The following is a 17,741-nucleotide window of genomic DNA, read 5'->3' as shown; positions in this document are numbered from 1 at the left end:
GACTGCTGCAGGTCTGCTGTGCCTCTCCCATTCTCTTCCATATAATTTAAGGACTCATACTGGAAGTCTACCTGTTTCATCTGTTACGTTTTGCATATGTTGGGTGTGTTTCTTTAATAATCCGATCTTCATAATTCAGGAAACATTCCCAATTTTACATGTTTACTCAGAGAGTCTGTACATTTCACATGTGTGAATGTATTTGTGGCCAGAGAATGTATCATGTCTCCCAATTCTGTTACATGACCCGATAAGTGGTGGCAAAGAGTATGTTTCCTGGAGAAATTTAGAGTGTGCTTTGACAAGTAGAATATGGAGAAACAGCATTTACTAGGTTAACAGTACTCGGCAATCTACTGAGACAACACCTAACGAAAGTGGACCCTCCCGTCTTTGTTAGATATTTTCTGGAAAATCTGAACTCTACTGAATTAAATCCAACCCTCTGAAATCTCCTGGCTGAGAAACTATATCGTCGTTTTCAGGTTTCAAACCCATGGAGTCCATCCTGCCTATCAGAACTGTTAGAGGAACATACAAATATGTATCAAGCTTTTCTGTGCACCAAGGAAAGGAACGAGTGGTTAGAGAGCCTGGTCGATGTCTGTGGTCTCTTCCAGGGTCCTGGCCGAATTACACTGAAGGAACTGCAATCTGGACAATGCTGAAACCCAGATTGCTGTGGGTCTGCTGTGCTTCTCCCATTGACACGGCTCTCTGAACAATTTTCCTTTCCACTCGAAGGAAATATCTATGCTCACAGATAAGTAGGCACATCACGTTGATTTTAGAGCTCTTTCAATGTGTAATGATATCTGTGAAAACTCCTTCGCAAAATCAGTTGTTCTCTCTGTAAAATTGTTATGTACTCCATTAGGCAAATATCCACCACCGCACTTATTTCTAACAAGGCCACTTCTCCCATTGGGACCAAAATTTGTCTGGCATTGTTTGTTTTTATATCTGAGGAGCTTTCTCCTGTAGCCGAAAGGGTCTAGGAGGCAGAGCCATTAAAATATTAGAGGACATATGGTTTGTGACAGAGTTTTCTACTGGGAATATCCCTTACATTATTTTGGTAAAATGCACACAACCAGTTTTGCCACTGGAACTTCTAAAAAATACAATTCACTTTTGCTAATATGCCAATAACATTGTGCTTTCCTCAATCGTCACAATCTAATACCATTTATCTGATTCCAAGCAATCTATCAAAACCTCATGCCATTTCACTTCCCATTCCTCCTGCACCTTGGGCCCTGGCAAACACTGACCTGCCTTCTAGCCCTATGAATTTTACTACTATTGTTCTCTTATGTTAATGGAGTAACACCGTATGTGGCCACCTGAAGCTAGCTTCTTTCTCTTTCCAAGGTCTTAAGACACTTCCTTGTTGTAGCCAGTATCAGGACTTCTGTCATGTTTATGACTGTATGATATTTCATTTTAAAAATATATCACATTTGCTAATGCATACGTCAGTTGATGTGATATTGTGTTTCTACATTTTTACAATTATCTATAGTGCAGCTCTGAATTCTGTTTGGGAGATTGTGTATACTTGTTTTAATCTCTTTTGTCTATATGTCAATGATCATATTATGTTTTCATTTTCAAAATACAGGACAAAATGTGAACTAATTTCTACAGTGGCAACATCATTCTGTTTTTAGCAGAGACATGTGAGTGTTCCAGTTCCACCAAATCACATTGTCAACGACTAGTGAAATTTTTCTTCATGTTCATCACACCATTCTTGAGGGTGTAACATATCACTTTGTGGTATGGATTTCCACTTCCCTAGCTGTTAATATGTTAGTGTATTCAGAATTTCATGGCAAAATGTTATAGACTGTGTGGCTTCAATAACAGAAGTGTATATCTCACCATCCTGAAAGTCCAAGATGAAGGTGCCCTGAACGTTGATTTCTCAGGAGGGTCTTGTAAAAGGAACAAGCTCAGCAGGGTCTGACGCTGAGAGTGTCAGTAGGAAGGCCCAGCATGAGAAGAACCACAGAGGCTACTCTGCTCACAGACTCACTCTCTGTTGTCTGCCCGGCATTGGAGCTTTTATACCCACCTATAGCCGTCCAGGCCAATCCCATCACAGGATCTGTGAGTGTCACAGTGATACAACTTTGACATCATTGTCCCATCAACAGGGGGACACAGCCACAGAGGTGCCGGGCCCATTTCCTTACAAGACACATATCTATTATACTCCTCCCTTTCGAGTCTTTATCCACCTGCACCACCCTCTGTGCTCTATAGATGCAGCATACTCATATTACAGAGGCCCTTCAGCCCAGTGATAATAACCTGCATAGAAATCAGAGTGCCAGTACAAAGAGGAGCAATGTCCTGACATGCAGTCTGTGTGAGCCCTGCCTCCAAAAAATGAGCCATCCCAGAGTGTTCAGGAATAAATTTGAGCTCCGGAAATAAAGCAGAAGAGGGTTTCTCCTCTTTGTTGGTACTTTCAACAATAAGCACTTATCATACCTAACAGGTTTAGGCAACAATTTATTGATAATAGATCCACATTTCCTGACTAGTGTCAATGGGGTGTTGGCTCACAGAAAGGCACAATACGGACTTGCATGATCCTCTATCATTTCAGATAGGCAGGATGGGCTCCACGGGTCTGCCATCAAATACAATGATATATGCCTCTCAGCAGGCTGATTTCTGAGGGTTGGATTTAATTCAGTAGACATCAGATTTTTGAGAAAATACCTAAGAAAGAAGGGAGGGTCCACTTTCTTTGAGTGTTGGCTCAGTAGCTGGCACTGTTTTTCTCATTATTCTACTTTTCAAAGCACACTCTGAATTTTGGTGGGAGGACACATTCTGCCACAACTTGTTGGGTAATGTAACAAAGAATTGGAAGCAACAATCGATATCTGTCCACAAATAGTTTCCACATACCAAACGTACAGACTCTAGGTAAAACAGTGAAAATTGGGAATATTTCCTGATTTATGAAGATCAGATTATTAAAAAACACACAACGCACACCAAGTGTAAAAGATAAAGCAGATAGACTTGCAATATAAGGGCCTAAATTATATAGCATGCAATGGGAGAGGCACAGCAGACCAGCAGCAATCCGAGTTTTAGCCTAGTCCAGACTGCATAGCTAGTCCTTCTGTATAGCTAAGCCCTGAACCTTGGAAGAGACCACCACCTCTGAGGAGACTCTCTGTTGAGTCCTTCTCACAGCTCCAAGGAAAAGTCTATGCTCACGGGGGGGGAGGCCCATCAAGTTTTGTTGTGGACACTTCTTTCCATGTGTGATGATTCTGTGCCTTTCCATACACATGGAATAAATCTGTGAAAAACCCTTTCCAGAATCAATGCTCTCTCTGTAAACCTGTAACCTACTCTATCAGAAAAATATCCACCACCACCACCTCTTTACAACAAGGGCATGTCTCACATTTGTACTAAATTTTAGAAGCAGTGTTTAGTGTTTTTATCACTGAGAAGCTCTCTCATAGAGCCGCAAGGGTCAAGGAGGCAGGTGCCATTAGACTATTTGAGTATGGATTATCAGAGGTATGGTACAAGGAATATTCCTTACATTGTTTTGGTGAAGTGCCCACAACCAAGTTACCATTGGAACCATTAAAAATTACAATTCAATCATGCTGATAGACCAACCACATTGTGCTATAGACAATAGGTGCTCTCTAATACCGTTTATCTGATTCCAAGAAATCAATAGAAACCCGATGCGATGCAGCCTTCATTTCCTGTTCTCCCCTGACCTTGGCCCCAAGCATACACTAACCTACCTTTTTTGCTATGGATTTGACTAATGTCATTCAGTTATGTAAATAAAGTAACACCATTCCTGGCCATCTGAAGCTAGCTTCTTTCGCTTCCCAAGATCTTAAGATTCATCCAATTTTCAGAAAAATGGTAGCGTGAGGTGAGGCTCTGTAAATCTCCCCTGGAATTTACAAAGAATGGAACAACAAAAACTCCACAAAGGACTCCCTGCACAGCAGACAGGCAAGACGAAGAGGCCCACTACCAACTGACATCACCTACAGGTGGGAGATTCACGCTAGTGGAGGGAGGTGGAAAGGGAGAAGTGCGCGGAGACTGAGCTGTGCGGCGCAGGACGCAGACCTAGCTCAGTGCTCTGAGCTCGCTGCTTCCAGGAACCACTGCAGCTGTGGGAGAGGGAAGAACTCAGACTGCTAGGTCGCTGCTTATGGCCCACAGGCCAGAGGGGGCAGCATATAACATAGCTGAACCCAACGCTCACGGCAGAGACCTCAGAGAAAAGACTGAGGGAAAAAGGCTGAAAACGGTGGTTTAAGCGCGCACTGCCGAGCAGAGAACGGAGCCTTAAGCAATGAGACTAGCCGCCTCTTCCCTCCCCTCCCAGAGCTCACCCCGCCCGCACCTGCCCGGTGCTAGAAGCGAAACAGTAGCAGTGTCAGATCAAAACAACAGAAAATTTGCTGTTTTGAGAACTGTGGACCACAGACACATTCACAGCCCAACTAGATCCGGCAAAGGGGAGGGAGCTGTGGAAGCAGGAGCAGCTGTGGTGGTGGTCACCGCCATTGCTCTGGGACACCTCTCACAATTCACCACGCCCCTGACCCCACCTATCTGGGCGGATCCCAGCAGGAGTAAACAGAACTGCTGAATATACAGGCTCTGAATCAGGAGCTGGAAGAGCTTTGGAACATCAAAAACTTTCCGCATACCCACCAGGACACTGCACCCTGTGACCTAGACAAACTATTAACAGAGGAGAAGCCATCTCCCAGGTAATCCCCCCATTGTGTGAATGGCAGGAATAGTGCAGAGAAAACATAGCACTAATATGTTGGAGAAGAAAAATAAACTGCAGTTGGAGAAATAATAAAACATTCTACCAAAAAGTACTGGAAAACAAAAGAAAGACCTCTTCCTATCAACCTGTTGCAGAAGTCACTCCTGTAGATGTCTCGGAAGAGAAATAGTAAACCAATAATCACCATGAATAACCAAGGCAACAAGATACTTCAGAAAGAAAGTGAAAAATCTACAGAGAAGACACTTAAAGATACAGAAATATGTGACTTAAATGACAGAGAATTCAAGATTGCAGTTCTGTAAAAACTCAATGAGATACAAGAAAACAAAGAGAGGCAGTTAAATGAACTCAGAAACTCAATCAAAGAATAGCATGAGCATTTTAGGAAAGAGATTGAAATTTTAAAAAAGAACCATTTAGAATTTCTGGAGATTAAGGCTCAGTAGAAGAAATTAAGAACAAAATAACCAGCTTAGGTAGTAGAGTTGACCAGATGGAGGAAAGAATCAGTGACATCAAAGATAGAAACCTGGAAATGACACAGATAGAAGAAGAAAGAGACTTGAGACATAAAAGAAATGAAAGAACTCTACAAGAACTTTCTGACTCCATCAGAAAGAGCAATATAAGAATAATGGACATACCAGTAGGAGAAGAAAGAGAGAAGGGAACAGAGAATATATTTAAACAAATTGTCGATGAGAACTTCCCAAATTTGTGGACAGAACTGGACCCTCAAATCCAAGAAGCAAATAGAACACCTAGTTACCTCAATCCCAACAGGCCTATTCCAAGGCACATTGTATTGAAGCTGTCTAAAATCAACGACAAAGAAAGAATCCTCAAGGCATCCAGGGAAAAGAAGATGGTAACTTACAAAGGATAACCCATTAGATTATCGTCAGCTTTTTCAGCAGAAACTCTACAAGCCAGGAGGGAGTGGAACCAAATATTCAAACTATTGAAAGAGAGAAATGATGAGCCAAGAATAATATATCCAGCAAAGATACCCTTTAGTTATGAAGGAGGAATAAAGACCTTTCCAGACATACAGAAGCTGAGGGAATTTTCTAATACACGACCTGCACTTCAAGAAATACTAAAGGAGGCTATTCGACCACCATCAACAGGGACAATTTGTGGCAACCAAAACTCAAAAAGGGGGAGAGTAAAGGCCTGAACCAGAATATGGGAATGGAGAAAGTAAGCGTGCTGAAGAAAATGGAATACTCTAATTATCAAACATTCTTTTACATAAACTTAAGGGTAACCACTGAAAATAAATCCAGAACTGAAATATATACTGAAATAAAAGAAGAAACAGAGGGAAACATCGTAGAATACCACCACACAGAAATAATAGACAATAACAAAGAGACAATGAAACAATGGAGACACAGCCTTACCAGAAAACTAAAGATAGAATGACAGGAAATCCTCACATATCAATAATCTCCCTAAATGTAAATGGACGGAACTCACCAATAAAAAGGCACAGAGTAGCAGATTGGATCAAAAAACTAAACCCAACCATATGCTGCCTGCAAGAGACACATCTCACCTACAAGGACAAGCATAGACTCAAAGTGAAAGGGTGGAAATTGACACTCCAAGCAAATGGTACCCAGAGAAAATCAGGTGTAGCCATAATGATATCAGATGAAACAGACTTCAAGGTGAAAAAGATATCAAGAGACAAATATGGACATTTCATAATGGTGAAGGGGACTGTACAACAAGAAGACATAACAGTCATCAATATTTATGCCCCCAATCAGGGAGCACCAAAATACACCAAGCAACTACTAGCAGAACTAAAGGGAGAAATTGACCAAAACACAATTACACTAGGGGCCTTAAATACATCATTGACAGCTATGGATAGATCATCCAAACAGAAAATTTACAATGAAATAGTAGCCCAAATGACACATTAGATGAAATGAACATAATTGACATTTATAGAGCACTTCATCCTAAAACATCAGGTTACACATTCTTTTCTAGTGTACATGGAACATTCTCAAGGATAGACCAAATATTGGGACATAAAATCAGTCTCAACAAATTTAAGAAAATTGAAATCATACCATGCATATTCTCTGATCACAAGGCTTTGAAATTGGATATCAACTGTAAAAAGAAAGCGGGAAAAAACGCAAATACATGGAGACTAAACAACATACTTTTAAAGAAGGACTGGGTCAAAGAAGAAATTAGAGGAGAGATCAAAAGATACATAGAAACAATTGACAATGAAAATCCATCCTACCAAAATTTTTGGGATGCAGCGAAAGCAGTTTTAAGAGGGAAATTTATCTCATTACAGGCCTATCTCAAGAAACAAGAAAACTCCCAAATAAATAACCTCATGTTACACCTTAAAGAACTAGAAAAAGAAGAACAAGTAAAACCCAAGGTCAGCGGAAGAAAGGAAATAACAAAAACTAGAGCAGAACTAAATGAAATAGAGAACAAAAAGATAAATGAAAAAATTAATGTGACAAAGGGCTGGTTCTTTGAGAAGATTAACAAAATTGACAAAACCTTGGCTAGACTTACTAAGATAAAAAGAGAGAAGACACTGATTAACAAAATCAGAAACGTAAATGGGGAAGTTATCACGGACACCACAGAAATACAAAGGATCATCCAAGAATACTATGAAGGACTATATGCCACCAAATTCAACAACCTAGAAGAAATGGATAAGTTCTTAGAAACATATAGCCTTCCAAGGCTGAACCATGGAGAACTGGAAAATCTAAACAGACCGATCACCAGTAACGAAATTGAATCAGTCATCCAAAACCTTCCCAAAAGCAAAAGTCCGGGACCAGATGGCTTCACTAGTGAATTCTACCAAACCTTCAAAGAGGATCTAATACCAATTCTGCACAAACTCTTCCAAAAAATTGAAGAAGAAACAGTACTCTCCAACTCATTTTATGAGGCCAACATTACCTTGATACCAAAACCTGGTAAGGACAGCACAAAAAAAAGAAAACTACAGACCAATATCTCTGATGAATACCGATGGAAAAATCCTAAATAAAATTCTAGCAAATTGAATACAACACTGCATTAAAAAGATTATTCATCACGACCAAGTGGGGTTCATCCCTGGGGCACAAGGATGGTTCAACATACGCAAATCCATCAATGTGATACATCACATAAACAAAATAAAGGACAAAAATCATATGATTATATCAATTGATGCAGAAAAAGCATTTGACAAGATACAACATCCATTTATGATTAAAACACATAATAAAATGGGTATAGAAGGAAAATACCTTAAAATAATAAAGGCCATATATGACAAGCCCTCTGCTAATCTCATAATTAATGGAGACAAACTGAAGCCCTTTGCTCTACGTTCAGGAACACGGCAGGGATGTCCCCTATCACCTCTGCTTTTCAACATCGTGTTGGAAGTCCTTGCCAGAACAATCAGGCAAGAGAAAGAAATAACAGGCATCCAAATTGGGAATGAAGAAGTTGTATTATCACTCTTTGCAGATGACATGATGCTATATATAGAAAACCGTAAAGACTCCACCAAAAAGCTATTAGAAACAATCAACGAATACAGTAAAGTTGCCGGCTACAAAATCAATGCACAAAAGTCCATTGCCTTCCTATATACTAACAATGAAATCTCAGAAAGAAATACAAAAAAACAATTCCTTTTGCAATTGCAGCAAAAATAATAAAATACCTAGGAATAAACTTAACCAAGGATGTGAAAGACCTATATGCTGAAAACTATAAGACATTTTTGAAAGAAATCAAAGAAGACACAAAGAAATGGAGAGACATTCCGTGCTCATGGATTGGAAGAATCAACATAGTTAAAATGGCCATATTACCCAAAGCAATATACAGATTCAATGCAATCCCCATCAAAATCCCAATGGCATATTTTAAAGAAATAGAACAAAAAATCATCAGATTTGTTTGGAACCACAAAAAGACCCCGAATAGCCAAAGCAATCTTAAGAAAAAAGAACAATAATGGAGGTATCACACTTCCTGACTTTGGCTTGTACTACAGGGCTACAATAATCAAAACAGCACGGTATTGGCAGAAAAACAGTCACATAGACCAATGGAATAGAATTGAGAACCCAGAAATAAAACCACATAAATATGGACAGAAAATTTTTGACAAAGAAGCTAAAAACATACAATGGAGCAAAGACAGCCTCTTCAATAAATGGTGCAGGGAGAATTGGATAGCCACGTGCAAAAGAATGAAACTGGACTGCTATTTGTCACCATGTACGAAAATTAAGTCAAAATGGATCAAAGACTTAAGCATAAGACCTGACACAATACACTGCATAGAAGAAAACATAGGTATTAAACTTATGGACCTTGGGTTCAAAGATTATTTTATGAACTTGACTCCAAAGGCAATGGAAGTAAAAGCTAAAATAAACGAATGGGACTATATGAAACTTAAAAGCTTCTGCACAGCAAAATAAACCATTGACAAAATAAAGAGGCCACCAACTGAATGGGAGAAGATTTTGCAAACAGTACCTCCGATAAGGGGCTAGTATCCAGAATGTACAAGGAACTCATGCAACTCAACAACAACAAAAATAAACAACCCAATTGAAAAATGGGCAGAGGACTTGAAGAGACATTTCTCCAAAGAGGACATACAAATGGCAAATAGACATATGAAAAAATCCTCACCATCACTAATCATCAGAGAAATGCCAATCAAAACCACAATGAGATATCACCTCACCCCAGTCAGAATGGCTATCATCAACAAGACAAATAGTAACAAATGTTGGAGAGGCTGTGGAGAAAAAGGAACACAATGGAGTACTACTCTTTGGTAAGAAAAGATGATATAGCAACATTTGTGACAACATGGATGGATCTTGAGTGAGTAATGCTGAGCGAAATAAGTCATACAGAAAAAGCAAAGAACCATGTGACTTCACTGATATGTGGTATATAAACCAAAAACAACAAAAGAACAAGACAAACAAATGAGAAACAGAAACTCATAGACACAGACAATAGTTTAGTGGTTGCCAGAGTGTAAGGGGGTGGGGGGTGGGAGATGAGGGTAAGGGGGATCGAATATATGGTGATGGAAGGAGAACTAACTCTGGGTGATGAACACACAATATGATTTACAGATGATGTAATACAGAATTGTACACCTGAAATGTATGTAATTTTACTAACAATTGTCTCCCCAATAAATTTAATAAAAAAAAAAAAAACAGCAACTGGAGTTGGAGCTGAGCTGCGCCCTCCACAATTAGATTGAAGGACAAAGACTGGAGCTGATGGGTCCTGGAAAAACACACTGTTCCCCAATATTCCCCAATATAATTAAAGTAAAAAAAAAAAAGATTCATCCCTTTGTAGCCAGTATCAAATCTTCTTTCATCTTCATGACTGTAGGATATTTCATTTGACAGATATACCCCCTTTGCTAATGTATTCATCAGTTGATGTCATATTGCATTTTCCAAGTTTTAGTTATTATCTACAATGCAGGTCTCAATTCTTTTTGGAGTATCTGAACTCGTGTTTTATTCCCTTTTTTCTATATATCAATTGTCATATACTATTGTCATTTTCAACATTCTGCACAAATATTGAAGTGGTTTCCACTGGAGCTATATCATTCTAATTTTCCACCAAGATGTACATGTTCCTGTTCTTCCACATCACATTATCAATCACATGTGATCTTTCCTCTGGTTCATCACACCACTCTTCAGGGTGTAACAGATTATCTCACTGTGCTATTGCTTTCCCTTCCCTGATGGGTAAAGTGTGAGTGTATTCAGGTTTTCATAGCAAAGTGTTATATGCTGTGTGGCTTCAATAACAGAATCTCACCATCCTGAAAGTCCAAGATGCAGGGGTCATGAACATTGCTTTCTCAAGAGGGTCATGTAACAGGAAATTGCTCAGAAGGGTCTGACACTGAGGGTGTCAGTAGGACGGCCCAGCCTGACCAGAACCACAGAGGTCACTCCCCTCACAGACTCACTTTCTGTTGTCTTTCCTACATTGCAGCTTTTATCCCCACACAGCAACCTCCTGGCCAGTCACATCAGGATCTGCATGTGTCACAATGATACAACTGTGACATCATCGTTCCATCTCCAGGTGGCTGCAGCCACAGAAGTGACCTGGCCTGATTCCTGCCCAGAGATACACATAATGTCCTTCAACTTCGGGACCTGGGCTCCAACTGCACCATCCTCTGTGCTCCATAGAACCAGCTTACTCATCTTACCTAGACCCATGGGCCCAATGATAATGACTTGCCCAGAATCACAGTGCCAGTTCAAAGAGGAGCAATGTCCTGACATGTGGTATGTGTGAGTTCTGGCTCCAAAAAGTGCTCCATGCAAGAATGTACTGGAAGGAATATGAGCTCCAGAGATAAGCAGAAGGGGGGTCCTCATCACTGTTGTTGACTTTCAACAATAACCTCTTATCCTACCGAATAAGTCTGGGCCTCAGGTTCTTGAGAATAGATTCACATTTGCTGAGTAGTGTCAAGGGGGTGCTGGTGCACAGGATGGCACGATATACATTTCTACGGTCCTCTGTCAGTTCTCATAGACAGAATGGGCTCCATTTGTTCTATGCCTCCTGAATACACCAATCCATGCCTCTCAGCCAGCTGATTTCAGAGTGTTGCATTTCATTCAGTAGAGTTCAGATTTTTGAGAAAAGATCTAAGAAAGGTGGGAGTTTCCTCTTTCTCTGAGCCTTGGCTCAGCAGCTGGCACAGTACGTACTGTAATACTCATTATTCTACATGTCGACACACACTCTGAATTTAGGGGGTAGGACACACTGCCGCCACCTATTGGGTGACGTAACAAAGAATTGGAGGCCACAACAGATTCTGTGGCCACAAATAGATTCCCACATGCCAAATGTACAGACTCTCTGAGTAAAAGAGTGTAAATTGGGAATGTTCCTGGAATAATGAAGATCAGAATATTAAAACACACCTGACGTACATCAAATTTAAAAGATGAAGCAAATAGATGTGCTGTAGGAGGCACAAAATTTTATACAATGGAGTGGGAGAGGCACAGCAGACCTGCAACAATCTGAGTTTTAACCTAGGTCAGACTGCATAGGTAGTCTTACTGTATAGCTCTAGCCTGAACCTTGGAAGTGACCACAGCCTCTGACCTGGCTCCCTGTCCAGTCATCCTCGCCACTTCAAGGAAATGTCATCAAGTTTTGTTGTGGACACTTATTTCCATGTGTAATGATTATGTCCCATTCAATTTACATGGAATGAAATCTGTGAAAAATATTTCCAAAACCTCTCTGTAAAACTGTCATCTACTCCATCAGACTAATATCCACTACCACACTTCTTTCTAACATGGGTCTGTCTCACATGTGGAGAAAATTTCAGAGGCACTGTTAATATTTTTATCACTGAGATGCTCTCTCATGTAGATGAAAAGGTCAGGGAGTCAGGGCCTTAAGACTATTAGAGGACATATGGTTTGTAAGAGTTGCCCTACTAGGAATGTTCCTTACATTGCTTTGGTAAAGTGCCTACAAGCAATTTGCCATTGGAAACATTAAAAAATACAATCATGTCATGCTAATATGCCAACAGTGTTGTGCTCTTGTCACTTGGTACTCTGTAATGCCATTTATCTGACTCCAAACAATCAATAGAAACCCCATGCCATGCAGCCTTCACTTCCCATTCTCCCGTCACTTTGGGCCCAGGCATACACTAACCTGCCTTCTTTGTCTATGGATTTGACTAATGTCCTTTGATTATGTAAATGGAGTAACACCAGATGAGGCCATCTTGAGCTAGCTTCTTTCGCTTGCCAAGGTCTCAAGATTCATCCTTCTGTAACCAGTATCCAAACTTCCTTCATCTTTTGACTGTAGGATATTTCATTTGATAGATATACCTCTTTGCTAATGTATTCATCAGTTGATGTCATATTGCGTTTTCCAGATTTTGGTTATCTACAGTGCAGCAATCAATTCTGTTTTGGAGTTTCTGTACATGTGTTTTATTCCTTTTTGCCTTTATATCAATGGTCATATGCTCTTTTCATTTTCAACATTCTACATAATTAGCGAAGTAGTTTTCACAGTAGCAATATCAATCTATGTTGCTACCAAGACATGTGAATGTTCCAGTTCTTCAACATCACATTGTCAACGACATGTGACATTTCCTCTACATGTTCACGATTACCATTCTTGAGGGTGTAACAGGTTATATCACTCTGCTATCACTTGCCCCTACCTGGAATGGTACAATGTGAATGTATTCAGATTTTCATAGGAAAGTGTTATAGACTTTGTGGCTTCAATAACAGAATTCTATAGCTCACCGTTCTGAGAGTCCAAGATGAGGGGACCATGAGCATTACTTTCTCCTGAGGGTCTAGTAACAGGAACCAGCACAGAAACTCTGACCCTGAGGGTGTCAGTAGATGGCCCTGCTTGAGCAGAAGCACAGAGGTCGCTCCTCTCACAGATTCACTTTCTGTTGCCTGCCTGGCACTGCAGCTTTTATCCCACACAGCGACCCCCTGGCCAGTCCCATCTCAGGATCCACGTTTGTCACATTGATGCAATGGTGACATCATCATCCCATCTCCAGGTGGCCACAGCCACAGAAGTGCCTTGGTGCAATTCCTGCCCAGAGACATACCACAACAGTCCTTCATCTTCGAGCCCTGGCTCCACCTGCACAATCCACTATGCTCCGCAGAGCCAGCTCACTCATCCTACAGAGACCCTTGGACACAGCAATAATGATTTGCCTAGAATCACCGAGCCTATTCAAATGGAGGCAATGTCCTGACATGCGGTTTGTGTGAGCCCTGGCTCCAAAAATTGCTCCATACATGAGTGTTCATGGATGAATATGAGCTCCGGAAATAAGCAGAAAGAGGCTTCTCATCTCTGTTCTGAATTTTCCACAATAACTACTTATTCTGCCTAACAATTTGTGCCTCAGTTTCTTGACAATTGATCCAGATTTGCTGAGTAGTGTCAAGGGGGTGTTGGTGCACAGGAAGGCACAATACACATTTGTATGGTCTTCTGTCAGTTCTGAAAGACAGAGCGTGCCCCGTGGTCCCATGCCTCTGGATACGCCGATCAATGCCTCTTAGCTGGCTGATTTCAGAGGGTTCCGTTTAATTCAGTAGAGGTCAGATTTTTGAGAAATAATCAAAGAAAGAAGTAAGGATCCTCTTTGTCTGAGTCTTGGCTCAGTAGCTGGCGCAGTATATATTGTGGTTCTCCTTATTCTACTTGTCAAAGCACACTCTGAATTTTTGGGAGAGGTCACAGTCTGCCATCACCTATCTGGTGATGTAACAAATAATTGGAAGCCACGATAGATTCTCTGGCCACAAATAGATTCACACATACCAAATATACAGACTCTTGAGTCAAAGAGTGAAAGTTGGGAATATTTTCTGAATTATGAAGATCAGGGTATTAAAACACACCCAACATGTGCCAAATGAAAAAGATAAAGTAGATAGACTTGCCATGGGAGGCTCTACATTATATACAATGGAATGGGAGAGGCACAGGAGTCCCGCAGCAATCTGGGTTTTAGCCTAGACCAGACTGCTGGTCCTTCTGTATAGCTCAGGGCTGAACCATGGAAGAGACCACAGCCTCTGAGCTGGTTCCCTGTCCAGGCCTCCTTGCCACTCCAAGGAAAAGTGTATACTCATAGGTGAGGAAGCCCATCAAGTTTTGTTGTGGAGACTTCTATCAAGGTGTAATTATTTTTCCCTTTCAATTCACATGGAATCAAAACTGTTAAAGCATTTTCCAAAATTGGTGCTCTCTCTGTGAACTGTAATCTACTCCGTCAGGCATATATTCACTGCCACACTTCTTTCTAACAAGGGATGGTCTCTCATTGTGGCAAAATTTCAGAGGTAGGGTTCATGTTTTATCACTGAGAAGCCCTCTCATGTAGCTGAAAGGGACAAGGATGCAGAGTCATCACACTGTTAGAGGACATATGGTTTATCAGTGGTGCCCTACTAGGAATATTCCTTACATTGCTTTGGTAAAGTGCCCACAACTAGTTGGCCATTGGAACCATTAAAAAACACAATTCTGTCATGCTACTATGCCAACATCATTGTGCCATCATCAATCAGTTCTCTCTAATACCATTTAACTGATTCCAAGCAATCAATAGAAACCCCATGCCATGCAGCCTTCATTTCCAATTCTCAGCTCACCTTGGGCCCTGGCATACACTGACCTATCTTCTTTCGCTATGGATTTGACTAATATCATTCAGTTATGCAAATGGAGTAACACCTGATGTGGTCTTCTGAGGCTATGGTCTTTCACCTGCCAAGGTCTCAATATTCATCCTTCTGTAGCCAGTATCAAAACTTCCTTCATCTTTGTGACTGAAGGATATTTAATTTTGTAGATATACCACCTATGCTAATGTTCATCAGTTGATATCACATTGCATTTTCCAGATTTTGGTTATTATCTACAGTGCATCTATCAATTCTGTTTGGAGTTTCTGTACATGTGTTTTATTCCCTTTTGCTTATATATCAATGGTTATATGCTATTTTCATTTCGTATATTTTGCACAAATATTGAAGTAGTTTCCACAGTAACTATATCATTCTATGTTTCCACCAAGACATGTGAATGTTCCCGTTCTTCAACATCCCATTGTCAACCACATGTGAGATTACCTCTTCTCATTCATAATACCATTCCTTCGGTTGTACAGTTTATCTCACTGTGCTATTGCTTTCACTTCCAAGACTTGTACAGCATAGAGTAGATATCACCTCCTTTTGGAAAACTTGGTTGAAGCGGGATCCAAGCAAGTACAGATTTGACTTACAGGAAAAATCCTTGTACATACATACTCTTTTCCAGTGTTATTTAAGGTTTTAGAATTCCTTATTAGGTTTGAGTGAACTTGTCTGCCATTATATGTCATTGTTGGCGTGACATACTTTATCTTTGTGTACACTCTGATATAATACAAATGGATTGTTCCCTACCAGTTGAACATTATCTTTTTTTTTTCTTCAATTCAACAACTTGGAAAGATTAAGTATCAGCAACAATTTGTTTCAAAAGAAGCCCTTAGTTTTCAGACCTGAAGACAATTACATTCTTTCAGATACCACTGGTGTAAATACGTATGTTATCAGTACCCAAGGAGTATGTTTATAATTGTTAACCTAATCATGTTAACCTAATTGAAAACCTAATCAATCATAGGAATGTATTGAACAAAACCATATCTTTATGTGATGCATCCTGAGCACAAAATGATTGATAGCTGTGTACAACATGAGTGAGAGCTATTAAGCGAGCATGTTGCTCTTTCATAGGTGCTTAAGTAGACATAGTTCTCTGTCTAAGACAAAGAACATTATCACTGGCATTAAAAGCAGTTTCAATAGATTATATTGGCTGCAGTTTACTAAACTTACACTGCCGATGCAGAATCACAATTTGATTTTCCCTCTGATGCTGTCTGTGTTTCAGGATGCAACTGTCCTTGTGGATAAAATACCAGATTTATTATCAAACAATGGTATGTCTCATATCTATTATATATACATACATACATAGGATATATATATATATATATATATATATATATATATACACACATATATATGGTATACATACATACATAGGATATATATATATATATATATATATATATATATATATATAGTATACATATATTCATAAAGTATACATATTTTGATCTTTTAAAGGTACTTTTTTCCAAATATTTCTATGGGAAATGTCCTAGAGTAAAGAGTAGAATAGCCTAATCCATTTTTCATACAGTAAAATAGTCATAGAGGTAATCATATTATATCACCACATTAAACTTGGGGCTTATGATACAAAAAAACATAGGATAAACACACTCATCAAGACATTCTACCCTAAATGTCTCCCTGAAAACTGTAATTTCAATTCTGTGATTTTGTGGGGATTCCAATTCAATTTTATTCTCATTTTATTCCGCTTAAACCCAACATTCAATCAATCCCATTTTAATCATGAGCCTACTGCAGAAGCATGCAATTATTCAATAAAATGAACTATATTCCTAACTGTTTGTGAAATCTGTAAAGCACAGTGTTAGTATAAACCAGCCCATTTTCCTCTGTCTCTTATATACCAAAAAATAAAAGGCAGCATTGACAAGTGTATAGCAGGGTTGGTGATATAATTTATTCGTTCTGCCTGACAACAAAATGGAAAACACTTCAATGTATAACATAATGAATCAAAACAAAACAAAAACAAACAAACAAAAATATAAAGAAATACACGTGGAATTAAAAAGTTATAAAGGTAAACATGAATGTCAAATCAACTGTCCTAACTATGAATAACAAGTCATTGATATTTTAATGAACACTATTCACTTATGAGAAAGGTGACTTAATGGGTCTTCAAAAGTCAAATAAACACGGCTATAACTGCTGAAAAACGCTGTGAGAAAAATGTATCTATGTGTCATAAGAGGCTGTGTGAGATATTTGTTTAAAATTAAGAAAAGCAATTGAAGATAAAAACATGGAAGATGTTGTTGACTCCTAAGAGTTTGTTCTTGCTGACAGTTCCAAAGATTACCATTCAGTATGGGGGAAATTCAAGGGACAATCAGATAGACAGAAATGCCAAGGTATTGTTGAAATCATGAATAGGTGAGCAGGACAACATGGGCCTATCAAACAAATTTACAGTGTTCAAGCCCATTAGTGTTGATAAATCCCAAAGGACACACAGGATCATTAGCAAGTGCTCAAGATAAACACGTCACTCAAGGCCAACGGGAGATACTCATCATCCCCAAAACTCTCAGTACCTCACTGCA

The sequence above is a fragment of the Rhinolophus sinicus genome, unplaced genomic scaffold, assembly GCF_057876585.1.
Source record: "Rhinolophus sinicus isolate RSI-liver-muscle unplaced genomic scaffold, RSI-T2T HiC_scaffold_22, whole genome shotgun sequence".
NCBI lineage: Eukaryota > Metazoa > Chordata > Mammalia > Chiroptera > Rhinolophidae > Rhinolophus > Rhinolophus sinicus.
Note: the sequence above shows the minus strand (reverse complement) of the source record.